Genomic DNA, 27875 nt, shown 5'->3' with positions numbered 1-27875 from the left:
CTGGTCACCTCCCCCACCCCTCCCCCTCCCCCTGTGAGAAACTCTGCTTGTGTGGGATGTGGGCGACTTTCTCAGGCTATCTGGTCTCCACAGTGAGAAAGCGTGATCACATCTCACTGTCAGTGAGAGGAAGGCACAAGGGACCTTCAAGCGAGAAATGGAGCCTCCAAACTGACTCGGAGGAAAATGGAAACTCCAGCTGACCTAAGAGATTTCTATAATGAGAGAAAACCAATTTAAATGCAAATAGCCCACAGTGTCGTTGGGAAAAGGCTTCTTGCTGCAGAGAAAGGCTGGGAAAACAAACACAGCCTTCATCACGAGGCCAGTTCACCGTTGGACAGGAGGGTTGCTTTATCCACTTAGGATTAGAGTCTAAACGAGTGACAAGGAGTCACATGCATTGCTGGCAGCATTCCCTGGCGCTTCATGGTGCTGACTGAGAAATGAGTGTCCCCGAGAGGGCCAGCCATCAGCCACTACCATTTACTGAGTCCCTAGCAGGTGTCAGGTGCTGTGCAAGGCACAGAGAACAAAAGATGTACTATACGCAGCTGCTTTGAGGGGCTCACAGCCTAGTGGATGGTTAGATCCTGAAGTCAATTCTGGACTGCAATATGAGCTGCCATTTTATTGAGCATTTACTATGTGCCAAGCCCAGGACTAAAAACTTTACGTGATGGCAACTCATTAAATTCTCACAGAAGCTCTGTGAGGAAGAGCCTATTATTCTCCTATTATTTTCCAATTTTACAGATAAGGAAACTGAGGTTCCAGGAGGGTAAGCAACTTATTTATGGTTGCTGGGATTCCAGACAGAATGGCCCTGGGGCCGTGGCTCTTTCCCTCCCTGCTGTGCTGGGAGGAGAGTTGCTGCAGAGGAGATGCTGGGACATCTGCCTGACCCTGAGTCTTCTCCGGACACTGGGTGCATGTCTGGAGGCATCCTCTGCAGAACAGAGCTACCCAAAGCCAGGATGCCATGGAACAGGGTTTGCCGCTGACCTTGGCCTGGGTAAGGAATCAAAATAATAATACTGTTCAAGGAATCAGGACATGTGGGTTGCTCTGCCACTAACTGGCTGTGTGATTTGGGGGAGTCACTTTCCCTCTCTGGGCCGCATTTGCCTATATAAGATGAAGAGCCTAAAATTATTTTGGGCTATAAAATGGTATTATTCTGGGACTCCGGCTACCCTCAAGGATAGCCACTGCCCAGTTGACACAGCCCCTCCTTCCTGCCCTCCCCCTGCCCTCGACCCTTGCTGGCCCATACCTGCTGCAATGAAGCACTTTAATTTCTTCCTTTGGTTTCATAATTCAAGGACAGCACCATCTGCCACATTAAATCCACGTGCTCTGCTTGCCTCCTTCTCAAAACAAGGGCTGGATAAAGGCTTCATCCGGTTTATTTCGTGGCTTGGGCAAGCTCTGGCAAACCAGATGGGAACAGCTTTGGCCCTGCAAGCGGCACTGACCCCCTGATCTTCTGGTAGGCCCAGAGCTCGTTCTGTTGTCCCCACTACCCCGCAGCCAAAATATGAGGCTGACGCTGACGATAGATGACGTTTACTGAGGATTTTCTGAGTCGGGCATTTTCTTAAGTGTTTGTGGATTCACTTAGCTGCTCCCCACTGCATCTCGGTGATGTGGGGGCTCATGGTAATAGCCCCACTGTAGAGATACAGAAACCAAGGCCATCCAGCCAGCAAACAGCAGAGACTGAACTTGAACTGGCTGGGGAAACACACACGCAAAGACAGCTGGCCTGAGAGAAGCTGGGCTTCCCAGCAGAGCTCTCTGACCTCTGATCTTCCAAAAGTTGAGGCCACGTCCCTTCATTCGTGTGACACGTTTTGCCAGCAGCCTGCTGGGTGCCAGGTGCTGGTCTCCATGTAGGGGAGCCTGCTCAGAGCAAGGCCCTCGGGGTCCCACTTTTGTGGGACAGGTCTTCTCATCCAAGCAAGCAACTGAACAAGCAGACATAATCATTTCAGGCGGAGACAATGTGCCTCGAGGAAGATACAGATGGGGCGTGAGAGAAAGAAACAGGTGCCGGTCAGGGAAGGCCCCGAGTGGAGGTCTCTGAACTGCGCGTGGGGCTTCGGTCCCGATGGAGGCTTTCCTGACCTTGGCACCGTGGACATCTTGGGTCCCACAACTTCACCATGCGGGCTGTCCTGTGCGTTATAGGATGTTTAGCAGCATCCTTGGCTTCTACTCATGAGATGCCAGTAGCACTCTCCTCTCCAATATGACAACCAAAAAATATCTCCAGACATTGCTGAACATTCCCCTGGAGAGCAAAATCACCCCCAGCTGAGAACCACTGAGTCATGAGACCAGCAACGCAGGCGACATGGGAGGAAGGAATAGTAAGATGGGCTGAGACGTTGCTCAGAGTGTCTGAGAAGTGGGAAGAAGACGGGTTTAGCCGGCAGGCAGTGGGCCAGGGAAGGAGGGCAGGATCATCGTGGCCATGTGCGTGGCAACACTCTCTAGGAAGTGCTCAGTGACATTCACCAAGTCTCTGCTCTGTGGCAGGCATTGTACTAGCTGCGCCAAGGACACGGCACACACTCCCAGGTGGTAACGGTCAGGGTGGCCAGATAAGACGCACAGCTGTCAGCATGGAGCTATCCCTGGTCACGGAATATTCTGGACTGAAGGCAAGCAGAGCAGTACTCCAAGGGCAATGGCCATGGTGGGGGAGACCCTGGAGAAGGCAATGTCTGCACCACTTCTTGAAGAGGGAGCAGGCAGCTGAGGCTCCCACTCTCCCTGAACTCCACCCTCTGCTTCCCAGCAGCCACTGCCCCACCCCCATGCCCACGGTTTTGGTGGAATTTCTAATTATGGTGCCCCTTAGCTAGGCTGGCATGAGACCTAAGCTTGGCCATCAGTCACTCTCTTCCTGGAATTAGAATACTGGGCAGAGAAACCCAAGGGCACTCAATGGCTAGAGTCAATTTTTCTAATGGAAGTAGAACAAAGCATGTTCTTTTTTTCTGGCATTATTTTCTGACTATCTCAACTCCCTAAGAAGCAATCGTTTCTCTCTCTTCCAAGGCCGATTTTTCAGCTTTTCCTTCTAATGCCCTTTCAACAGACATCTATGTAATTCACCAGAGTGGGTTTCTGATGCTTGAACCCCTAATTAAAATAGAAAACAGAGCAACTGAACAGGGACAAGAGAGTGTAGGTTTCTGATTCATTGCACTCACCGCTGTGTTAAACAAGCTGTGTGTCCCTCTCTCTTCTAGTGACAACCAGGGAGCTTCTCCAAGGCTGGAACTGTGTGTTTTCTTTTTCATACCCACGGTGCCCAGCTCAGGGTTGATTTCTCCCTTGCACTTGCCATGGTGTGTAATTACACATTTCTTTGTGCAATAATTTCGTGAATGTCATCCTCTCTGCTATGTTGGAAGTCCCATGAAAATAGAACACATGGAGCCTAACCTAGCAGGATGGCCAACTGTCTAGATTGCCTTGGGCTGGGGACGGGTGAGGGGTCCCTAAGACACAGACTTCTAGTCCTAAAATCACAAAGTCCAGGGCAAATCAGGACAGTGGTCACATAACCAGAGTCTGGCATATATATATAGGAAGCCTTCAAGCACCATTTGTCTCGGGCACTCAAGAAATATATGTCGAGATGAGCAAAGGTAAGCTGCGGAGGCAGCCCGGCACGAGGCATATTCTTTCATGCAGAAAACACTTCTTCATGCCTCCTGTGTGCCAGGTAATGAGCTTGTCAGAAGCAGAAGATTCAAAGAAGGAAATACTGGAGATTGGAATTGCATGGTGCAAGGTGTTGAGCGTCACGCCAAGAAACCCCGATGTGACACACAAGTGAGGCAGACCCGGCCATTTGGGAGCAGGAAGGAGACAGGAACACAGCAGTGATTTAGGAGCAATGCATTGGCGACTCCCCCCAGGCTCTCTGATAAAGGAAACATCTGCGGGAGAAATCTGCAAGGGCTGCCGAAGCGGGGACGGAACCCAAAGTCAGCAAGCTCCCGGGTTGTTTCTGTCTAAATTCTACACTGGGCAGAGAGAGGGGTTTAGCAATTTCCCTTTTCATCTCAAGCACAGCCATCTGCTCAGTTCAACAAGCAGAAAATCCACCCCCAGGAAACGTGAATTTATTTGTGGGTATGTGATGAATCCCACGTCTCTACTCCTCATGGAGATCCAGGGACACAGACCATTCCAGAGTCATCCTCTTTATGGATTTCAACCCTGCACCATCAGCGGGTGGGAAAACATTGATGTGCAGCTGCTGTAGACATGTTGGTGCCCCCCCAAATCCTTACATTGAGACCTAACTCCAAGGCGGTGTTATAAGGAGGCGATGAGGTCATGAGGGTGGAGCCCTGTTAACGGGATTAGTGCCATTATAGAAGAGGCCCCAGAGAGTGCCCTACCTCTTCTGCCAAGTGTGCCACAGCAAGAAAAAGCCACCTGTGAACCAGAAAACAGACCCTCACCAGACATTCAATCTGCTGACACCTTGACCTTCCACTCCCAGCCCCCAAAACTACAAGAAATAAACTTCTGTTGTGTATAAGCCACCCAGTCTATGGCATTCTGTCACAGCAGCCCAAATGGACTAAGACAGCAGCCAAACGAACTTTTGGATGGAGCCACACAGACTCAGGGCCTGGAAATCCTCAGAGAAGATTTCTCTAGTTCAGCTCCCCCATTGCAAAGCAGGGAAGGCGTCTGCTCAAAATGATATAATCTGCAAGAAGCATAGGCTGGGCTGTTCTCTCTTTAGCATGTCTCAATAAAGAACTGAATCACATAAAAGGGGGTCCCTTGCCTCTGGCAAGCAAGAGAAGGTTCTAGAAAGTGAAAAGACAAGGAAATAAAAACATTGAATCATGTGGGTAAGAGAGGGTTTTTTTCCTGTTAAAATTCTCTTTCAATCCTCATTATACCCAGAAGAAAATCTTACTTTGGTGCCAATAGGTCTTTAACACCTCTCTGAAACTTTAACACCTCTCTGAAACTTTAACACCTCTGCAAATCTCCCTTTTAAATTGGAATCAAACAGGCCTCAAGCCCAGAGTCTTCCATGGGCAAACCTACTCCTCAGAATTTAATAATATTGCTTTATTTTTATGGTATTTCTTTTTATGGGTAGCTTCTATTTGTGGCAGGTGGTATTGGCTTTCCATTTATGGTAGTAAGTTTTCCTTTTGAAGAAATGTATTTTAAGTTTTAAATGAGAGACAAGTTAAAGAAAAATAATGAGGGGAAGAGCAAAGCACATGGTGGGCAGCTATAGTGAAATTATTGGTGGTCTTCAAACAATTGAAGTTTTGAAAAGAGGGATGAAGGTCAGAGGGACAGTGACCCCAGGGCCGCTCACCAGAGCAGGCTCCATTCATGTCATTAAACAAATGTCAAGGCTGAAATTTAAAAGGTGGCTCCTTAAATGAATTAGAAATAGGGATGCTGGAAAATGCCAGGAAATGCTTCACGTGACCTTGAGCAGACGGACACCTCCCGAGATGAGAGAGTGCAGATGTATCGTTGACTCGGCAAAGGACCCTCCTGGAGGGTGAGGGTCTCCCCCCTCTAAAGCACGACGTGCAGTGCTCCTGTGTATGTTCCTGTGAATAGCCACTGAGGCGGTAGCAACGGCCGTCACGGGGGGGAACAGCAGCAGACGCAGCTACTGCTTACTGCGGCTCTGCTGAGCCCTGCGTGTGCTGCTGACCTTCTGCAGGCCACAGCGCTAACACGGGTAACATCTGACACGCATGGAGCACGCACTGCATGCCAACACCTATTCAAAACACTCATTCTTCTGTTTAGTCCTAACACCAACCCAGGGAGGCAAGTATTATTACTCCCACTTTACAGATGAGAAAACTGAGGTAGAAAGAATAGGTCAGAGCTAGTCGTAGGTGGTAGAGGCAGACTCAAGCCCACACGTTCTTGTTCCAGAGCCTGCACCCGACCATTACATTTCATGAAGGCGAGTGAGCACAGAACTTATCTCATTCATTACCCCACTGCTCACTGATAATCTCTCCTAGTCTGCTGGTGTATTTCCTTCTGCATAATAAGTATGAGTACAGTTGACCTTTGAACAATGTGGGGCTTAGGGGTGCTGACCCCCCACGCAGTTGAAAATCCACATGTGACTTTTGACTCCCCCAAAACTTAACTACTCATAGCCTACTGGTGGCCAGAAGCCCTACTGAGGACACAGCGTATTAATACCTATTTTTTATGTGTATTATATTCTGTATTTTTATAATAAACTAGAGAAAAGGAAATGTTAGGAAGCAAATCATAAGGAAGAGAAAATATATTCAGTATTCATGAAGTGGGTGTGGGTCACCATAAAGGTCTTCATCCTCCTCATCTTCACATTGACTAGGCTGAGGAGGAGGAGGAGGGAGAGGAGGGCCGGTCTTGCTGTCTCACGGGTGGCAGAGGCGGAAGAAGATCCACGTGTAAGTGGACCCACGCGGTTCGAGCCCACGTTGTGCGAGGCTCAGCTGTGTGATCTTTGCCTCCTTAAGACCCAGCAGCTTCCACAGCACTGGGGATGGAATTCCGGCTCCTCACCTGGGCTCTGTGGGATCTGGCCCCGCCTCTCCACCCCTTCTCTCCCCACTCACACGCTATTTCTCTTTCTTTTCCCCCTAATACTACAATTGGGTCACCCCTCACGGCCTTTGCCCCTCTGTCTGAAATGCTCTTCCCCAGATCTTCATGACGGGGACTTTTCAGCATGTAAGTCACAATCGAAATGTCACCTCCTTGGATAACGCCTCCTTCTTCACACACTCTGAACTATTGGATTAATGTACTTGCAAACTGGAATCATACTATGTTTAATGTTTTATGACTTGATTTTTTTCATCTGCTATGATGTAACCATACTGACTTATAGTGGCAGTAGAGCATTCTGTTGTATGGATGTATCATAATTTTTAACTAAGCCCCTGTGATTGGCTAGGTGGGGCATTTCTGATTCTTGTGTTTGTATGTTTTTTTGTTTTTTTGTTTGTTTGTTTTGTTTTGAGACAGGGTTTTGCTCTGTCTTCCAGGCTAGAATGTGGAATGCAGTGGCATCATCACAGGTCACTGCAGCCTCAAACTCCCGCATAGCTGGGACTACAGGTGCGCACCACCACGCCCAGCTAATTTTTTCTATTTTTAGTAGAAATGAGGTCTTGCTGTTGCTCAGGCTGGCCTCGAACTCCTGGACTCAAGCAATCCTCCTGCCTCGGCCTCCCAAGTAGCTGGGATCACAGGTGTCAGCCACCATGCCCGGCCTAATTCTTGTTTGTGAGAAAATACCATAATACATACTACAGCGACCACCCTTGTCCATACACACATTTTTTCCTCTCTTTGTGACCATTTCCCTAGGATTAATTCCTAGCAGTAAAATTGTGGGATCAAAGGGTTATGTAGTTTTAATCCTCTTCATAAACATTGCCAAACTGACCTGCACAAAGGTTGTGCTGTCTCTGAGTTTGCTTTACTGATCCTTAGCTTGTGGAATCCTCTGTCATGGAAAAGCCATTACCTCCTCTTACCCAGGAGAACTATGGTTGAAGCCATTGGGTAAAACGGATCATGCCCACATGCTCTGCAGAGACTTCCTTCCTTTCCAGTAGCAGGGACAACTTTTAGCACCGCCGATCAGGCCCAGCCTGTGCTATGTGGGACTCCTCTGAGCAGTGATGTACTGAGGCTAGAATCACTTCAACCAGGCTGACGAGCTTCTCATTCCGGGAACTAATAACAACCTGTCTCAGCCAGACATTGCTGGCTCAATCTGCCGCCTTCACCGCTCCAGAGCACACCTGGGCTGCCTCTCATTCAGCCCTGTCCACACCTGGCCAAGCTCGCGGGGGCCTCTGCTCACCCTGCCTTCTGTCTGCATCCTGCTCCATCTCATTTCTCATCCTCAGCCTCACCCGCACCTTCCATAGGAAGCCCCTTCCATGGCACAGCCCCCAGGGACCCCCTCCCCGCCCAGAGCTGCCAGAACTCTGATTACCAGCCTCTCTTCCGGCATGACCTTTGCGCATGAATAGGTTTAAATTTCCAACTGAGTGTTTTTCTCCCTCTGGGAACCCACCCATACTGTGATCGTCAGGACGTTTGGGTGACTCAGGGCTGGGACTGAGCCTCAACTCGGCCGCCTGCTAGCTCTGTGCATTTGGACAACATAGTCAACTCTTGTGAGCTTCAGTTTCCCAGCTATAAAATGGGGGTTATGATAGTACTAATTTGAAAGGATCACTCTGAGAATTCAATGCATGTAAAGTATTTAGCATCGTGCCCGGCACAGAACAATTGTTAAAAACAGTAATGACAAAATTAGAGCATTTATCTTAATTTTGTTTTTCTGTGACTGTACTACAAAGGCTGAGCCAGTCACATGCACAATGTTGCAGGTAATATGTGTGGAATGGAATGACCGATGTTGTGCAAACATCCACCGTGCCTGTGCGTATTTAGCCTTCCCAACCCTGGAGCACCAGAACCAGTCACCCCAGTACCTAGGGCAGGAGAGAAGAAAGAAATCTCTCTCCTTAGCTGAAACCTTATTAAGAGCCAGGTCCAGAGCTCAGCTGGCAGTGAAGATATGTCATCCGATTTAATCCTCATACCAGCCTCACAAAAAATATCCTTATGCTAGTAAGATCTACCATTGTTGACCACCTACTCTGTGCCAGATCTATGATGCTTTTATAAAATGTGCTTTCCTTTAAACCCTCACCCTACCTCAATGAGACGAGGATTATTATCACGGAAGAGGAAACAGGGTCAGAAAGTCTTAGTGAACTGCCCAGCGGCAAACAGGTAGTAAGAGGAGAAGAGGATGAGTCAGGGTTTGAACAGAGGTCCACTAAAAAAATAATATAAAATGAAAACCAAGAGGCTGCCCCTTCACCAACTGACTCACTGACATTCACATATGCATTCAGTTGGTGTTTAATAGGAGCTGGATTGAAACCTCGTGATGATCTCTTAGAGGTTTGGACCTTCTCACAGATGCCTCAAAGGGAGCAGTTTCTGTTTCTATTTCCAGTGCCCACTGCGATCTCGAGGGAGGCTTCTCTCCACCCCTGCGCGGGCGTCACGATGTTCTTGTTTTTCTCTGGGCCCTGTGACTCAGCACGAGGCTCCAGATGGCTTCCTGCCTCTCCAGCCTTGTTAGCTGGGCTGCCCAGGCCCTGGTACACTACACGAACAAAAACAAGTCTCAGCAACAGTCAACGCCCGCCCCCCCCCATTATGAAGACCTGTCGTCCACTGCTCATGGTGGCCGGTCCTTCTGCGGCAGCCCTTCCTCTACACTCCGCTCTCCCTTCCAGCCCCGAGGTCCACCCGGGGCTCCAGATCAGCTGTGATGCCTTGAAGGTGAGATCCAGGAGTGAGCATTCTCTCGGCAAAGGGCCCAGTTCTGTCACCTCGTGACCTATTATTGACTTTAGGCAATTTACTTTCCAAGCCTCGGTGATTACATGGGGACGCTAGTATTGCCTACCTCTGAGAATTATAGAGAATGCCCAGCTAAATCCGAATGTCACATAAGTGATGACTTCTTTTCCCAGTGTAAGTATGGCTCAAATACTGGATGCAGGTTCAACTGGGTATCCTGTAGCTTTATTTGCTAAATCTGGCAACCTTGTGTGGAGTATGGAGTGAGATAAATGCAAAAGTGATTTGTCACCTACCAAGAACTCTGCACCTAGTGCTATCTTTGCCATGAGACGAATGCGTAGGTACCCATGGCAATCAGCACCGTGTGGGGCACAGAACAGGTAGTCTTGCCGGCAGGTGATGGAGAATGTGTGCACCTCAGCCCGTGAGTTGGGATCCTTCTGTCTTTTGTTTGTCCATTGACTGATATTTGGACCTTTCACCTCTGAGCCTTCAATGTTTTCATCTTTAATTCCTGCAAATGCTTGCATGAGAAATATTGGGGTAACAGATGCCCCAAACTTTGCCTATTGCTGATTGACTGGCAGGTGTCTGGACCAAGTCTCCTTTTGGCTTTATGGCTAAAGGAGCAGCAAGTGGCCTGATTTATAAGTGAATTATGCAAGGAAGGCTGTATGAGCACAACATTTAACTCTAAGATGTTCGAAGAGCACTGCTTAACATAGAAAAACGAAAGGAAACAACTGGAAGACCATAAGTAGACTACTTGTTTATTTGGCACTTGGGGTGCCTCCTCCTACTAGAAATCCAAGTTCTGTGAGGGGAGGGATTGCTGTTTGTTTTGTTCCCCAGTGCTTAGAACAGTGCCTGGCCCAGGAAGGGTAGAATATTTGATTAACGGAAACCAGTTTCACTAGCTACATTAAAGAAAAATAAATACATTCCTAATCAATTCAAATAAGGGATTCATAATCCTTTCCTTGCTGAGGAATAGTCGTAGCCTTAAGTTGTACAGAGCAGTTTACGCCACCTCCACAGGGTCTCCACCAACCACTGTGGCACTCAAGTGTCCAGTGACTACGGCCCAAGGCCTGGGCTGCTTGGTCGGCCTTCCCCCAAATTCCCTAAAGATCTGCTGCCGTGCTTTTATTTTTTAATGGAAGTGCCGCTGACTCCCAAGGCACTAATGAATGCCAGTACTCGGTGAGTATTGGGATTCCGCAATTGTCTGGCATCACCAACAAAGCAAGGGCAGGCCGACTTCGGGAACTCCTGGGATGATTCTTTGGGCGACTCTGATGTGGGAGCCTGGCGTGGGTGGTAACTTGGGAGTGGCTCGCCAATTCCTGCTGCTGCATTTGGGTCCCCCCACTGTGCCCCTGCATTTGGGTCTGCATTAACTGTCACTGTTCAGCATTCTCCCGCGATTCTCCAAGCTGCCGCCCTCCAGCCCCATCACGGCCCTAGTCAAGGCCTCCCCACCTCTCCCAGGACTATTTTGCTTCCCGGTTTCCAGACTTTCCTTCCCTAATCCATCTCCCCCACTGCCCCAGAGCGATCCTTTTGTAAAGCCAGTGCCAGCTGCAGTCAGCTTGTCCCACCGCTCTCCTTCTGTGAGATTTAGGAAGCCTGATGTCCTTCCTCAAAATGTTTCTAAGTTTCTTTGTGGGAGATGGGTGACAGTCTCATGACCATTTCTGGCTTTGAATGCCTGCCTCCACTGAATTAGCACAGTACAGGAAGCAGTCACCTTGTGTGCACCCCCCACCCCCAGGGGGCCATCAGATCGTACTGCACATCAACCCAAATGTGGCTTTGGCTCCTTTCCCAATGCTCCACGTCAGAAAACTCCTGCCAGTTATTTTTGTGAGCATCAGACTTCCCTGAATATTTCTGGATGGAGAAATTTACATATCAGCAAGACATCAGCCTCAGTGTTTTTAATTATGTTCTTTTTAAATAAATATGAAATGCACAGATTCATTTTCTTCATTAAAAATAATAGGGAGAAGGGAGGGATATGGAGAGATTAAAGGATACAAAGTTAGAGCTAGATAGGAGGACTAAGTTCTAGTGTTCCATACCACTGCAGGACGACTATAGTTATCAATAATACATTATACAGTTCCAACTAGCTGGGAGGATATCAGATGTTCCCCAAAAAAGAAATGATACATTTTTGAGATGACAGATATGCTGCTTGCCCTGATCTGATCACAATGAATTACCTGTATTGACACATCACTGCATACCCTATGAATATGTCCAATTGTTGTTTGTCCATTGAAAAAAGTTACAGCATCAGAGATAATACTAAGGAGGTGGAACAGGAAGGAGGAACCTGTTTCTTGACAACACCATGGAGTCTCCAGCCAGCCCTAGACTGCTTACCTCTTGGACTTGCTGTTACAAGATATAAATAAACTCCTGCATGTTGGGCTACTGTGAGTCAGGTTTTCTGCTCCCCACACTGAACACAATCCCATCTGACACACTCCCACCTACCACTGAGCCTCCTCCTTCTTCCACCGTCACTTTCTAGCTTCTTACCCATCTTCATTTTTCTACCTAGCACTTCATCCCTGGCTGGAAATTGCTTACAAATTCGCTCTCCATTTTCCCATGGGAATGTAGGCTCCACTTGGAGAAGAAGTTGGTCTTGTTCCCATGGCAACCCTAGGGCCCGACATAATACTTGGCACATAACAGGTGCTTGATAAATATTTGTCAGATAAATGAATGAATGCAAATTTGATCACCTCCCTCCCCTTTTAGGAGATAAAATCCAAACTACTCAGTTGGGCAATCAAGGCCATTCCTGCCCTGGACTCTGCCCGCCCCACCCACCTCGTACCAAGCCACACTGTGCTTCTGCCTGTGTCTGCACCCTCCGCTGGGCTGTTCTCAGGTGCATTACTGAGCGCCCGCCCTGTGCCAGGCACTCTTTTAGGCATAGGAGAGAACTCATGGAACCAGGGTCTCCGCCCCTGTGGAGCTCAGCAGAAAGGGGAGACATTGGCCAAGCAGTACAGCGTGGTCAGTCTTTACAGCAGGCGGGGAACAGGGAACTAAGAGAGTCCCTCGGTCTCTAGGTAGCAAATTCCTAGTTATCCTTTAAGGCCCAGACATCCAATGTCACCTCGTCCAGGAAACCTTCTCTGAGCCCCTGAGCTGGGGCAGGTGCTCCTCGTGCCCCCACAGCGCCTTGGCCTTCTGCTGCCACAGATCTCAGCCCACACGATTGTCTTTGCCCATCTCCTGCGTGTCTCTGCAGCCAGCCTGTGAGCCTGTAGGGCCAGGAGTCCTGCCTTATTGATCTCTGTGACCCCAAGGTGCAGAGCAGGGCTCAACATGGCAGTTCTTACTGAGTTCAGCTACTGACCTGTTCCTTGCTTGGCGTGGTCCCCTCCTCCCAGCCCCTTCCCTTACTCAAGTTCCAGGCTGCCTCATCTCTCCCTTCACACTCAGCTCCCCAGAAATTTCTTCATCTGGTTCTGAATTAACCCTTCCGCTCCCGAGGGAGGCTGCAGAGTGGGGAAGTACCGACTTCCTCCTGGGCTGACTAGCAAAGCCTAGATAAAAGGCCAGAATAAGCGATCCAAATTATTTGCAATGGCTTTCCTGCTTTTATTCTTCTTTATTCCTCCGAGTAGGTCCCTCCCCACCTCCTCCTCTTCCCTGTCTTGCATTGCCACCCAGCCGTACTCTCTTCCCAGGACACGCCGGATTTCGCGTGCCTCGGCCCCCCCTGCACGTACTGTTTCCCTCTGCCAGAGGTGCTGTTCCTGCACCATCTCTTCCTGATGACAGCTGCCACACTCTCTGAAGCCCTCCTAGGACCCATGTTTCTTCCTCAGTATGGCTTCTCCCGTGTCCTCTCCCCCATCCCTAAGCAAAATGAATTGCTCCCACACTGCTCTGTGCTTCCTTGGCTGGGGCCTGATCCCATGGCTTTCTGGTGGCTCGTCCATGGTCCACTTCCTCCCAGAGGTGAGCTCCTCACTACCCGGATCACTGACGAGTCTGTGCCCAATCTCTCTTTGTCCTTCCAGTGCTCTGCCCAGAGCTTGACACACTATGGAACCAAACAGGTGACTATTGCTTTGGGTGGCTGAGGTCTTAAGCGAGGGGGTGGGACGGCGTGGCCACCCTTTCTGGGAATGGCACCTTGATCTATCTCTGAGGAACTGTCTTCCCTCCTTTCCACCCATCTGGCTTGAGTGGGGCTGAGCAAGGTGCAGGGCAGAGCACATGGCCCGGGGAAACCCGATCAGACTATGGGTGCCCCGACCTCACAAGGCTCAGCCATGGGCGTGTGACCCATGCCTGGTCAATGAGATCACGGCAACAAGATTATAGGTGAGTTTGGAAATTCTGGGGAAGGAAGATGAGGGCAGGAGAAAAATGATGAACCAAATTCAGAGTTAGTGCCCCTAAAGTGTGTGCATGATGTCCAGGATAGTTGACAGAGTCTGGCTATACACCTGGCTCTCTGTTTCCAAGGGATCAAAGTGTTCCCACCTCAGAATCTGCTATTGCTGTGGCAGGAACATGATCAGGCCTTGTTGGCGACAGTACCTAGAGTCAGATGAAGCAGAGCAAGGCTGCAAGCTGTGGAAAAAAACTGTTCAATTTGGAACCAGACAACCAGAGTTTGAATCTTAGCTCCACTGCTTGTTATAATAACTGCCCACAAGTTCCTTCTCTCCTTGACCCTCCGTACGGAGAGTCTTATCAGTAAGATGTGACCATCTTATCAGTAAGATGTGAACATCAACTTGCAAGGCCACTGTAATAAATATGAAGTGCACGTAAGTCGCAGTTAGTCATCTACTGCTGCTACTCTGTCTTAATTACAAGTTGGTGGTTTGGTACCATAACCCAGAGCAGGAGATCTCAAGGAGGATGATGAGGCTTAAACTAGGGTACAGAGAGTGAGAGCAGAGAGGAAGACAGAATAAATATTATCCAGGTGGTGTTAATCAGAAATTTTTGTTAGCATATGGCTGAAGCCCAACTTTAAAACATGCTTAAGCAAAGAAGAAAGTTGTAGTCCATGCAGCTGAAAAGTTCAGACATAAGTGGCTGGAAGGCTGAGTCGCTGCCTTGTACCCTCCTTGGTCCCGCTTTGCTGGGGGGGTGGCCTCATTATCAGGCACCACTGTGCCCCTGGAGGCCCCAGCTGCTCCAGGCTGACGTGCCCCCGCAGTTAGCAATCCCTGTAGGAAAGGAGAGCGCCTCTCCCCCAACATTTCTTACAATGTTTCTATCCTGTTCCCATGCTACCACCAATGATGATCACATGGCTAAGCCTGGGCCACGTGATCATCCTTGGTGCTGGGGGTGGGGCAGGAGAGAATCTAACCTCACCTTAACTGCATGGGCTGAGAGTGTGGACGGGGCTCTCTAAGGAAAACTGGGGTGCTGTCACTTTAAGCAGGGGGGCATGCCGGGCAAATAAAGACACCAAGTGTGCCCTCCGGAAGGGGATCAGCCTTCCAAGGAAGGCTTGACATGGAAAGCCAGGAGATCACTAACTCCCAGAGGTGGTGTTGAGCTTGCAGCCCCTGACTTTCGTCCCCAGCAGGCCTCGCCGGCATGACTCAGCAGTGAGGCTGTAACACATGCTGTTTTGCAACCAACCTTTCCCCTCAGCCCTGGGGCTGTGTTGGCGTGTCCCTGGGGCTGGCCCCCGCCACTGCCTGGAAGTGTCCCCGGCCTGGCCCCTGCCAGTCTCTGGGAGAGTCTTTGGTCTCCTCACTCCAGCCTCTCCTATTACCATCTTCCTCCTCGCCCTGGGGCAAAGTCTGGTGATTGTTAAGAAAGAGGTCAAATGCCACCTTGCACTCTGGCAGGTCATTCTGGAACACATGCTGCTGGGGCCCCCCTGTCCCCACCCAAGCCGTAAAGTCCAGGACAATGGACAGATGCCCTAGCCCCCAAAGACAAGCAACCCAGGAGGCTGGGCCCAAGGTGCCAGCTGAATCCCCTTGGACACCCGGGTCCCATTCACAGTGATAAACAGGGGGAGTAATAGCTGTCCAGGTCAGCCCTCCTCGGGCATGTAAGTAGCAATTAAGTTCATGATTAGAGAATATCTTTCCAGAGAGGAGACTCAGGAACTCAGCAGACCTTCCTGGAGACCCTCCTGCACTCCGGGTCCAGGCTGGACACTGGCACAGTGAGATGAATGAAGTGGGACCTCCAGGAGACAGGTAGGTAGCAACGAGTCCACAGTATACAGAGTCCTCTCACAGCAGGAAACTCGGGCCTTGGGGAGCGTAGAGGGAGCACAGAGGGTACAGCCTGGGGACACGTGGGCAGGACCAGGGCGCTGAGGACTGAGCTGGCTCCTGAAGGAAAAAGAACTGGTGGGTGAAAGAAGGAGGGAAGAGCAACATCCAGGGCCGAAGCAGCGTGTGCAAAAGCGCAGTGGTTGCTTAGGGAGTGTGGAGAGAGGTGACGTGCAGAGGTGAGACTGCAGCGGCAGATGGGACCAGCGTTTACAAGTTCTAAACGGGGGAGTGTCAAGCTCTGATAGAGCCCTGTGGTGCAGATGAACAGAAGCTCCTGGAGGTGAGGGTCGCACTCGCACCAGAAATCATCTTAGAGAGGACTCAGGGCTTCCTGGGCAAGAGAAAGGGAATTCTGACGTTCTGGGAAGCCATATCCCAGTATTTCTTGCATTGTCACCCCCCACCAGCCCTAATCAAACTCCTTTCTGAGAAGTCAGGTCAACAGTGGATGCTTGGACTGTAGCAGTAGCCAGGTGGACAGGTACACAGCCCCTGTACACTTGGGCTGACAGGAAAGCCTGCAGGTGCTGAACAGACCCCCCAAGAAAGCCAAGACCATCTCTCCCTGTCCCTTTCTTTCGTCATTTCAAACTTATCATCTGGGGGAAGGTGAAAGCCCTTTGGTCATATATTCCTAGCTGCGTGGCCTTGGCCAGCCTTAGGAGTCTGAGTTTCCTCAGCTGCCAAGGCGTGAGGCTGAGCCCAGACCCGGCACGCCAAGCACCTATGCTAGGAGGAGCCACACTCACTCCCTCCCCCCAAAACCCTCCTCAGCCAAGCTGAAGGTCTCCTTTCTCCCCACCAGCCCAAGGTGTGCTCTGGACAGCAGGCTCAACCCGGCAGGGTCACAAACAATATGGCCAAATATTTCAAAAGTTCTAAAGCAAAAAGGCAAACTGTTAAATAAACTATGTCTTACCTCCTAATGTGACGACAGAGCTTCCTGATGACCCGGACGGCCAGATCAGAATGGGTAGACCCTGTGGAGTTTCACACCAGCATGCGGCAGCTACTTTCCCCACTCCCTGCTTCTCCCTGCCCTGGGAGGGGCTCCGGGCAGATACTTGGTACCCAGCCCACAAGTCTGAGCTCTACCCACATCCCCCACAACCGGCTGCCCCTTGGCCAGTCTTAGGGACCACAATGGGAAGTGGAAGAGAGAGGCCTGGGAGGGCTCCGCGGGGGGCCAGGACACTCAGGCAGGGAATCCTGGGACCTGGGGTCCTGGAATGCCCCCTGGAGGGGAGGTGTGTAGGTTCTAACTGGGCACATCCCCTTGTTCCCCAAGACTCCTCACTTCTGGAGAGGGGTGGGGTCCAAGCAGGGCCTTCTGAAATGCAGGGGCCAGGGCTAGATCTCCTCTTGCCCTGGTCAGAGAGTGCTGGACAGAGCTGGGGGAAAAAAACAGGTTCTCAGTTTTGCTGTTTCCAAGTGGGATCTGACGTAAGTGCCAAAGCTCTCTGGCCCTCAGCCTGCCCCGGAGTTGATCTATTTAAGTCTCTGAACTTCCTTGTGGCACCAGCCCAGGGTCTTGAAGCTGGACCTGCCTTCCTGACACCAGTGAGGATCAGTCGTCAGCTTCTCCAGGCCTCTCTGCCCGGCACCAGCACCTCGAAAGCCACGATTCTCCGTAGAATTTAGCACTTGGACTTCCCTAAACAGCAACTCTGGAACTGAAAAGCAAACAAACCACGAAACCTCCCATTTCTTTTGTGTGTGACCTGGGATCATGAAAGCAACCGGGTCCTGAGCAGGCCCGCCCGCACAGGTTCCAGTCCCCTGCACGGCAGAGTCCCGCGCTGGGCCAGTCCCGCACTGGGCCTGTTCACGGGTCTCGCTGGTTCTTCATCAGGATCTTTACAGAAAAGAAGCGAATTAGGCAAACTGAGAGGCCAGAGGGCTCCTGACCCAGTGTAGGGAAAAGCTGGCGTGGGCCTGTGAGCTCTGCGGGGCTGGGGGCCAGCCCTGGTGGGGACAGAGCAGGCCCGCCGTGGAGCGGGGCAGGGGAGCGGGAAGGCAACTCACTATTACCACTTAGTGAGTGTGACCAGGTGTCATGTGTGGGCCGAAGTTTTACCTATGCTTTCTCAGTGATTTAAGGATTTCATAAACCAGTGCAATCTGCTCCTTCCAATGCCCCGCTTTTGGGAGCTGACATAGGGCTGCTTATTTTTCATTTTACCAAGGCAAGGTATTAAAAAACAAATATCCACTCAAGTATTTATTCAGTCAACACATATTTGTGGAGGGCCCAGTCTGTGCCAGGCTCCCTCTCAGGCCCTGGGGTGCAGATGTGAGTGAGACAGAAGTCCCTGTCCTCCCAGGAAGAGCGGGCCACCGGCCAAAACAGGAAATAAAGCACAGGTCAAGTGGGGTAAGCGCCAGGGAGGAAAAACAGGTCAGCGTACTGGGGGTGGGTGACAGTTTTCAGTAGGGTGGTCAGGGCAGGTGTCCTTGGGAAGGAGACATTTGAGTGAAGTTCTGACGCTGGTGCATGGGGGTGGGAGCCTGGCAGAGAGGCCGCCACAGAGGAAAGGAACGAAGGGGCTGCGACCTCAGAGTAAAGGACAGTCCTTTCTAAGGGAGTTGGCAGCCTATCATGGTGAGAGACATGTATATAAAACACACATATATAAAATACCTATATAGACATATCTATGCTGACATATTGTTCTTTTATGCTGTACAAGGGTAAGAACCTGTCTGGGTCAGTTTTTGTCTGCAGATAACATGCAGCCACTTACTGTCACTGCATTTTATAGATGTAGAGTCTGAGGCTCAGGGAGGGGCCAAGCCTGCCAGGGTCATGGCCGCTCGGCCCGTGAGGCTGGGGCTGGAGCCCGGGGCCTGCAGGTGCCAGGGCCTTTGGCCCTGTGGGCTCACCGTTCCAGCCGCTCCCCTGCCCCCGGCCCCCAGGCTCCACAGGTGCTTTGCCATCTGCTTTCACCTGATTTTTCCTCCTCCTTTTTCTTCCCTGAACTGTGGGCCCAGGAGGCCGGGGCTGCGTGGACAGTATCTGAGCTGTCAGGACAGGTGGGCAGGTGGGACCACAGACTTTGCTCCTTTCTGGTGATCTGTGGGCAGCTGTTTGGTGCCAGGCCTGCTGGCCTTTGCGCTGGCATTTGGCCCACTCAGGAAGCCTGGCTGTGCCGGCCGGGGGTGCCCTGGAAGACAGCCTTGCTCTAGCCACTTCATGCCTGTGAGCACGCCATGGCCACCCGCTGTGTGCCCAGCTCTGTGCTGGGAGCTTTGTAGGTTACCTCCCTGAAATGAGTCCTCTCAACAGCAGTGAAAGGTAGGCGGGAGACCCATTCATTTATTCACTCATTCACACCTTCATTTCACCAAAATTCGCTGAGCTCCATTTCATCCAGAGACATTGAGGCGCTACGATGTGCCAGGCACTTGTGCTCCCATTTTAAAAGGTATTAAATCAGAGTATGACACAGGGAGAGATTCTTTGGGGTGGACCATGGGATTGATGCAAATTAGAGGAGTTTGGAGAGGAGGGGACGTGGCATCTGGGCTGGGTTCTGCAAAGCCGGGGGCCTTGCTGAGTTTGGGGTGGGGAAAGGGCCTGCGGGCAGGGTGGCAGCCCGGGCAAAGGCAAGGCAGCCAGACACAGAAGCGTGTGTCTGGGAGCTGAGAGCTGACCCTCTGGAACGGCTTTCCCGCAGGACAGTGGAGACAGAGGTGGTTAGTCAGAAAGGAGGCTGGCAAAGTAGATTCCCCAGCTGGTCTCTCAGTGGCCTTGGCCAGTCACCTCCCCGTGTGGCCCTCTGTTTGCTGTCCTATAAGTCCAGTTTAATGATCCTCATCCTGCCTCCCTCATAGGGAAGTTTTGAATGTCAAAGGGACCACAAGGACTTTGCTATGCTGTGACAAAGGTCATTTGCTTCCTTTAGTTTAGGGCCCCTCCTTTACGTGCCAACAGCCTTGTTTAGCCTGTCAGGTGAGTGGCGGGACCTGGGGTCGCAGTGGGTTCTTCAGGGCTGGCCTCCAGCCACGCCCCACCCTGAGGTTAAGGGTGTGTCCTGCTCAACTGTGTCCCTGGGCCCAGCCCACACATGGCCTGTGCTCAGAGCACACTGGCCCTGTGGCCCCCAGCAGAGCCAGCTGTCTCTGAGCCTCGGTGTCCTCGTTGCTGAAATGGCAGTGATCACGGGGCGGCTGTGAGGCCTGGTGAGAGACAGTCGAGACGGAGCTTGCCTCCAGCTCTGTGACCAGCTGCTGTGACTGGCCTAACCTAGGTCTGCACCACCTTCCTCAGGAAATCCCGGGGACAGGAAGGCTCCTGCTGGTCCAACTCACAGGCTTCTGAGGGGCAGGAGGGGTCCCAGCTGACAGCCACTCACTCACTTGCACACTCTCTCCTTCAGCGCGTGTTTACTGACCACCCTCCAAGCACCCAGCACAGCGCTGAGTGCTTGTTGCACGGTGTTTAAGACAAGGTTTCTAATATCAAGAGAGAATTTACAGTTGAATTAAAATTAGCAGGCAATATATAACCGTGTGCCCCACAGATGGGGCAGGGGGGAGTCAACTGAGTTCAGATGGAGAAACAGGCAGAAATGGGGAAGTAGGGGTGTGGGAGGGGCGTTCACCAGGGATGACCTCTCAGAGGGTGTGGCCCCGAGCAGAGTCTGCGGAACTCAGGTGGGCGGTGAGGGGAAGGCAGGAACTCCAGGCAAAGGGAACTGCCTGAGCAAAGGCGTTCATGCCGCCACCAGACCTGCTTAGCTGGAAGGAGTGGGTGGGGCCCGTTGTACAGGTGGCTGGGGCTGGCCGGACAGGGCCAGGAGGCTGAGCCCTACCTGCAGCCTGGATTCCAGGGTGTTGTCAGGATGCAGCTGTGACATTGTCGAACTCAGAGGTGCTCAGGAAGGCCAGAAGGTGGTAAGGTGGGAGGATCAGTGGTGGGTGCACCTCCTGCCCGGCAGGTCTCCTGCCCGGCAGGTCTCCCGCCCCTTTGGATAGGACACGGGTTGGGAATAGAACAGCCTGTGCCTCCAATTCACTGTGTAGGTCAGTACTCAAGTAGGTCACTGTGTTTCTCAGAGCCTTGGTGTCTAAACATGTAAAATTGGAGCCACTGGGCCAGATGGTCCCAATTGCCTTTCCAGCCCTGAGACTCTAGAATCTTCTCATTGTTGATTCCGGACATATCTGCCATTGCAAACCTGCCCATTCCAACATCTTGGCAACCCCCGCCCCCCACCAGCCCATGGTTAGCCTATGCAGCCATGTGATCCCTTGCCTCCAGCCAACCTGATTCTGGAAGATTCCTGACCCTGGAGGGACATACTTCACAGCCAATCAGATGAATCCTTTGGAGCATTTAAACCGAGAGCCCTGGGCCCTGGGTCGATTAGATAGTGTTAGCTGTCTAGCTGCAAGTTTATAAGAAGAACTAGTATTTGCTGAGCTTTACTTCATTCTTACGTCGGCCCTGCAAAGTGAGCGCTGTTAGTATCTCATTTCACAGACGAGGAAACTGAGCTCAGCGAGGGACCATATTTGTCAGATGATGGTACACAGCTCATTGTGATGCATCCCAATTCTCCAAGAAAAAAAAAATTGGACCAAAAATCAAAATATTTATTATCTTATATATATAAAGATAGAAAATAATTATAAGGTATCTATAGAAGAAGCTATATGATTTTTGTTCATGGAAATGCCACATACTGTGGACTTATAGTCCAATAGGAAATCCCAAATAAGTTCTACTAACTCTGAAGTAAAATGTTTCTTGGAATTGACACACCAGATAAAGAACCTAAGAAGGGACGCTAACGTGGGTTTTGTGTACTGAAAGGGACCTTCCTGAGACCACATGAGCTTACATCTGCCTTCACGGCTGTTGTCTGAAGTTTTCAGCACAGGCCTCTTATTAAGGATATGGACACACTGGATATATTTAGAGGGGGAGGAGGGGTGTGGATGTAGAATTTGTCTAAATTTCTGCAATTTGGCTCCAGTGTCACTTACTGGCACATGCGGTAACAAAGTCCCGGCGATGGGACCTGCCCGGGGACGTGCTTCACTCTCCTGCAGGTGGTGAAGAGCTGGACCACATCTGTGCCCTGCACGTTAAAATCCCAGGCGGGCTGACGTCCTGGGGGGAGCAGGAGGGGAAAACCTGCGACAGTGCTGGTCTGCAGAGAGGGGACTGGAGCATGTGATCGCAGAGAAGCAGGACAGAGACCCTGGAGCTCTCGAGAGACACAGAGAGGCGCTTTGGCTCCCCAGAAGCCCAGCGCACTTCCCGCAGCCTGGATCTGTGAGATTGCTTTTCATCTGGATGGCCGGCTGCTCTTCGAGTGAACTTTTCCGAGTAAAAGGCTATTCCTAGCAATCAGACAATCCCTGATGGAGACCTCGGTGTTATGATGATGTCCTATTAATACATGTCCTACTTTTATTATGAATCCTACTCCATGAAATTGACTGTGCAAGAAATGCTACATTATTTTTTTTTTCCTTGAAGTCTAATTAACTCTGACCCTAAGTCCACATTCTTGCTGAGGTAGTAGGAACTTGGATCTCAGTTGTTGGTGAGATGAGACTAGGGGGACCCCTCTTTTATTAGGGCAGTGCACTATCTGGGAGGCTCCCACCCAAAAGGGGTCTTCAGTCCAACCTTGCAGCCGTGGCTACTGCTGCCCTCCTCCCTGTGCCTGCTGCATGGCCCCTGTGGGCAGGCGTCCCGGTACTGCTGTGCCAGGGTCTGGCCTCCCTGAGTTCAATGTGCCACTCAGCCACCTCTGCTAGACATTGCACCCTCCACCCCCTTCCCAGTCTCGGGAAATCTCCCCTCCGTCTCAAGGCACTAAAAAGACACTTGGCTCTCTCTTCCCTGCAGCATCAGAGCCAGGGAGGCAGCCTGTCACTGAGTACCCTCCGAGGAGCATGGGGCTGGTTTGCACTGGTGGAAGGAAAAGTGAGTTATGGGAGCACAAAACACAACGGCAACTCCCCACCGGCTGTCGTGACACCCAGCTCGGGTGTTCCTAATGGCCATGGCAACCTCTGCTTCTGGCAGCCTCTCTTTTCCAGGAGGGCCCTGTGGCCACGGAACTTAGGTCGCCCACTGACATCCATGTGGCTTCCCAGAGTTATTGCCCGGAGCACAAGACTCGTTTGCTCCAGGCAACAGAGATGGAGAGGGAGCAACTGGGTCCCCGTCGCCCAGACCACCTCCTAGAGACCGGTGGCTGGTGGGACACCAGCAGGTGCCCAGCAGGTGTTGCTTCCTCAGACACTTCTCAGAGTGTAGCAGCCCAGCCCGGAGTCTGCCTTCCCAGGTTCATTTTTATTGGATGTGCCAAAATCCCTTTGCTTAAGCTCCAGTCTGATCTTGTTTCCCTGTTTAAAGTCCCCAACCGTGGGATGAATCCCAAACTCCAGACTCCTCCGCGTGGCCTTCAAGGCCCTGCGTGACCTCGTCCTACTGATCCTCTTGGCCTCAAGCCTCGCCCTCACCCTCTGCACATGCCCTCTGGGCGCTGGAGTCTCACACGTACTTTTTCCCCGTTCCTCCGGCCCGTGGTTGTGCTGTGTCCCCGCCTGGCACATGCGTCCCCCGCAGGCTCTTCCACTGCCTCTGCAGCCGCCCTTCAGTGTCAGAGAGTGGAGGGAACAGCGACTTGGAGGTGCCTAGGCCCGGAGCCAAACGGCTGCTCTACTGCTTGCTGGATGTGTGACCTGTTATCCTCCAAGCCTCGAGCTTCCCGTCTGTCACCTGGGCATCACTGAACTGACTGCGCAGGGCTGAGGTGAGGATTCAGCGAGAAAACGGACATAAAACACAAAGCGGGGCTGGCAGATGTGCGCTCTGCTGTGCTCTCAGGACAGAAAACTGTCCCTTCCACCCCTTCAGGGACAGCTCCTCTTTGCAGCTACCAGCTGAGTAAGAGCAGAGGACAGTTTATGTAGGTTAAGAGGTGCCGGACAACTAGATTCTGGGTCAGGAGTTTGGTGATAAAGCAGAGAGGACGGAAGTGACAACTGTCGTTGATTAGCACTTACCATGTACCAGGAGCCATGCAAAGTGCCTAGAGATGCTGTCACACTTAACTCACAAGTCCCCTAGCAGGGAGGAGTTTTTGTTTATTTGTCTGTTTTAATGGACCACAAAACAGAAGCTCAGAGAGTCAAAGTGACTTATCCGATGTCCCTATAGTTACACACACATCCACACGTGTACATATACACACTTATATATGTGCCCTTCTACCGCACATCCATACCCATATACACACATGCTCTTACATACACACACATGCACACATGCGGACCCATATATACACACGCATACACATACTCTCTCATGCGCACACATACACACACATTTAGGGGGGCGATGGGGGAGAAGATATATAGGAGATGGGACCTTGGTTGGCTTGGCAAGAGGGAGAGGACATGAATGGCAAAGGGGACGAGTCACACCCATCCGGTCCCTAGCAAGGATGGCAAAGCAGGCTGAATTTAGGAATCCTGGCCTCTGTTCCTAACCTTGCTACACTGAGCAGATAGCTTTGTGTGTGATGACACTGTCGTTCCCCTGTGGCTTAAAGGGGCTGCTTTCTCTCCTGAACCACTCCTGCTCCTCACAACAGTCCCAGGTGATCAGGGCCTGGCAAAGAACACGTGCTGGAAACATGACAGTCCTTACGGGAGAGAGTGGTGCAGGACCCTTGTCCCAGGACATCCAAACCTTCACCTTCCCTGACGTAGGCAGCACAGACGGGCTCTGATTTCTCCAGTGAGCCTGCCCTCCAGTCCCCGCTTTGTTGACTGCACATGCACCTTTCATTTCCATGGACCCTGGTGCACATGCTACTTTTATAAATTTTGTATTAAACTTGACAAATAAAAACATTAAAAAAACAATATCTGTGGATGCCTATGAGCATTTTAGTGTTTTAGGCGTGTCCTCATTTAGAGGTGGAGACTAGTCTTGTGCCCAGTGCAGGAGGCCCATCTGCAGTGTTACTGATTCATTAGCTTAACAAATGTTTACTGAGACCTTAGCATGAGCTGGACACTATTGCAGTCTCTGTGCTAACAGTGGCGTACCGAACAGGCAAGGAGACTACAGGAGGGAGACAGAAGACAAGTTATCAAACAAAGGATGAGGCAAAATAATTTCAGGTAGTGGTGCATTATAGAGACAATACAAAAGATTGTGTAATACCCAAAAGAACTGCAAGCAGGGACTCAAACAGATAATTGTGCACAAATGTTCATAGCAGCACTATTCACAACAGCCAAAAGGTGGAAACGACCCAAATGTTCATCAACAGGTGACTGGATAAACAAAATGTGGTCTATCCATACAATGGGATATTATTCAGCCTTAAAAAGGGAGGAAATTCTAACACAAGCTACAACATGGATGAACTTTGGGAATATTATGCTAAGTGAAATAAGCCAATCACAAAAGGACAAAAACAGTATGATTCCCCTTCTATAAGTTACCTAGAATAGTCAAATATGCAGAGACAGAAAGTAGAATAGAGGTTTTTGGGGGCTGGGGAATTATTGTTTAATAAGTACAGAGTTTCTCTTTGGGAGGACGAAAAGGTTTGGAGACAAACGGTGGTGATGGTCACACAACAATGTGAGTGTACTTAACGCCACTGAAGTATACACTTAACAAGGTTAAAAAGGTAAATTTTATTATGTATGTACACTTTACCCCAATAAAAAATATATTGATTTTTCTTAAAAGTTATGTGATAGAGAGGAACTGGAGAGGGGGGAGGCGTGCTGATGACCTGAGATGGCTGTGGAAGGGACCGTGGGGCAGGGTGGGCGGGGTCAGCCCTGTGTGGGGCCTCGTGGGCGGGGGCAGGGTACGCAACGTCTATTCTAAGAACAGTGGGAAACGAAAAGATCGTAGCTGTGGGGTGACAAAATCAAACTCACACTTTGAAAAGCTCACTCAGGCTGCTGCGTAGCTGGGCAAGACGCTGGACACCAAGGGAGCCGTGGGGACGCGATCGTGGGAGTCCAGGCAAGAGGTAAGGTCTGTCCCCTTCCATATCTCAGTGGCTCGTCCCTGGCCCCCGCCTGTTCCTGCATCATTCAGTGGGTCACATGTTGGGCCAACAGGTCACATGTTGGGAAAGGAAGATGAGGAAATCAAAAGTGTTGAAATCCGCTGGTGCCTGTGTCTCGGCAAAGGCTCTGTCCTCTTGGGGAGCGGGACATGGCCCACGCTGCCCCTTGGACCTAGGCCTGCTTCACTCAGCTTGCCAGAGGAGGTGCCGGCCCAGGGATGGCAGGGCAGGGGCCAAGGGTGGGCGTGGCAGAGGTTTACAAGAGGACCAGCCTCTTGTAAAGAGTGAGAGTCAGGCCCAGCTAGCTTGAGCCCGGCTCTGTCATCAGTTGCACACTTCAAGCAAAGGAGCTCACCTTCCTCAGACTCAGTTTCCTCATGTGCAAATGGAGGGTAATAACAGCACTTACACTGCCAGGTGATTGTACGGATTCAATGAGATAATGCGTGTTACGCTCTTTATGCTTTATCCTGTTCAGGGTACACACTCAGTAAAGGATAGTTATCATCATCATCATTATTATTTTGCTATTATAAATCTAAAACACTGATTTCCTCTGCTCTGGGCACATTAAGACCATCAGACCTTCCCATGTGAGCATGAGTTTGAGTCTGTTTGGTTATTAGGGTTGGCTGCTGCCTAGTACTACGTGAGCATCTCAGGGGGAGGGGTTTGGAAGGTCTTCTCTTTCTTCCTCCTTTGGGTCACACAGTGCGCATCCCCGTCCATGGTCCCCTAACAGCCTGGTTTTTATGCACAGCACTCAGAACACCTGAAGTTACCTGTTCGGTGTCTGTGTTCCCTTCCAGAGTTGCTTGATTTAGGCAGGACCACCCTTCCCTTGGCCACTGCTGTGCTAATACCGAACAAGGTAAGAATCCAGACTTCCAGTGTGCAGTCGTCCCTCAGTTTCCGTGGGAGACTGGTTCCAGCGTCTCCCTTGGATACCAAAATCCGCAGATGCCCAAGTCCCTGATATAACAGGGTGCACTATTTGCATATAACTTATACACATCCACCTGTATACTTTAAATCATCTCTGAATTACTTACAATACTTAATACAACATAAATGCTACTTATTAATAAATAGTTATACTGTATTTTTTGGAATAATGACAAGAAATATGTCTGTATATATTAATTACAATTTTTTTCTGAATGTTTTCTACCCTCAGTGGGCTGAATCCGCAGAAACAGAGCCCACAGAGAGGGAGGGCTGCCGGTGTACCCGACAGAGTTGCAGAGGTATTTGGACACCCTGTTCACAGTGGCCTTTCTCACGGCAGCCAGAAGGTGGAAGCAACTCAAGTGTCCACTGATGGATGAATGGATAAGCAAATGTGGTCTATCCACACTGTAGAATAGTATTCAGACTTAAAAAGGAAGGAAATTCTGACACAGGCTACAACATGGATGGAATTTGAGCACATTGTGCTAAATAAAGTAATCCAGTCACAAGAGGACAAATATTATATAATTCCACTTACATAAGATATCTGAAGTAGTCGAACTCGTAGACACAGAAAGAGAATAGTGGTTGCCAGGGACTGAGGGGAAGGGGAAAATGAAGTTGCTGTTTAATAGTTACGGAGTTTCAGTTTTGCAAGATGAAAAAGTTTTGGAGATTGGTTGTGCAATGATGTGAATACAACTAATACTACTGATCTGTACACTTAAAAAATTGTTAAAATGGTAAATTTCATGTTATGTGGTTTTTTATCACCATTTTTTATTAATTAATTTTTTTTTTTTTTTTTTGAGACAGAGTCTCACTCTGTTGCCTGGCTAGAGTGCAGTGGCATCATCATAGCTCGCTGCAACCTCCAACTCCTGACCTCAAGCAATCCTCCCACCTTGACTTCGACTACCCGGAGTGCTAGGATTACAGGTGTGAGCCACCGTGCCCAGCCTTTTCACCACAATTAAAAAAAAAAGAATCTGGACTTCCGAGGAAAGAGGTCTGGGTTGTGACCTGGGCTCTGATGTAAATGGGAACAACGATTTTACCCATCGCTTAGGGTGGCCGTGAGTACTGCATGAGGTATTCATGTAAAATCCGGTGTACTTAACAGTGTACTTAA

The 27875-nt window shown here is 50.4% G+C and overlaps 2 long non-coding RNA genes across 4 annotated transcripts in view; one reads left to right on the top strand and one right to left on the bottom strand.

Moving 5' to 3' along the window:
* Nucleotides 1-17141, bottom strand: part of LOC123637937 — a 49681-nt gene extending 32540 nt beyond the window's left edge. For all 3 annotated transcript variants that reach the window (XR_006735098.1, XR_006735096.1, XR_006735097.1), the window contains exons 1-2: nt 17023-17141; nt 16645-16705 (exon numbers count right to left, since the gene is read on the bottom strand). This is a non-coding gene — a long non-coding RNA (uncharacterized LOC123637937). The remainder of the gene's footprint in view (nt 1-16644; nt 16706-17022) is intronic.
* Nucleotides 17142-25624: 8483 nt separating this feature from the next.
* Nucleotides 25625-27589, top strand: LOC123638870. The gene is made up of 3 exons (XR_006735497.1): nt 25625-25753; nt 26970-27039; nt 27560-27589. It is a non-coding gene; the product is annotated as an uncharacterized LOC123638870 (long non-coding RNA).
* The last annotated feature ends 286 nt before the right edge of the window (nt 27590-27875 follow it).

This window comes from Lemur catta, chromosome 5 (assembly GCF_020740605.2).
Source record: "Lemur catta isolate mLemCat1 chromosome 5, mLemCat1.pri, whole genome shotgun sequence".
NCBI classification, from domain to species: Eukaryota; Metazoa; Chordata; class Mammalia; order Primates; family Lemuridae; genus Lemur; species Lemur catta.
The sequence above is the reverse complement of the archived record's forward strand: the minus strand, read 5'-3'. Positions and strand labels throughout refer to the sequence as shown.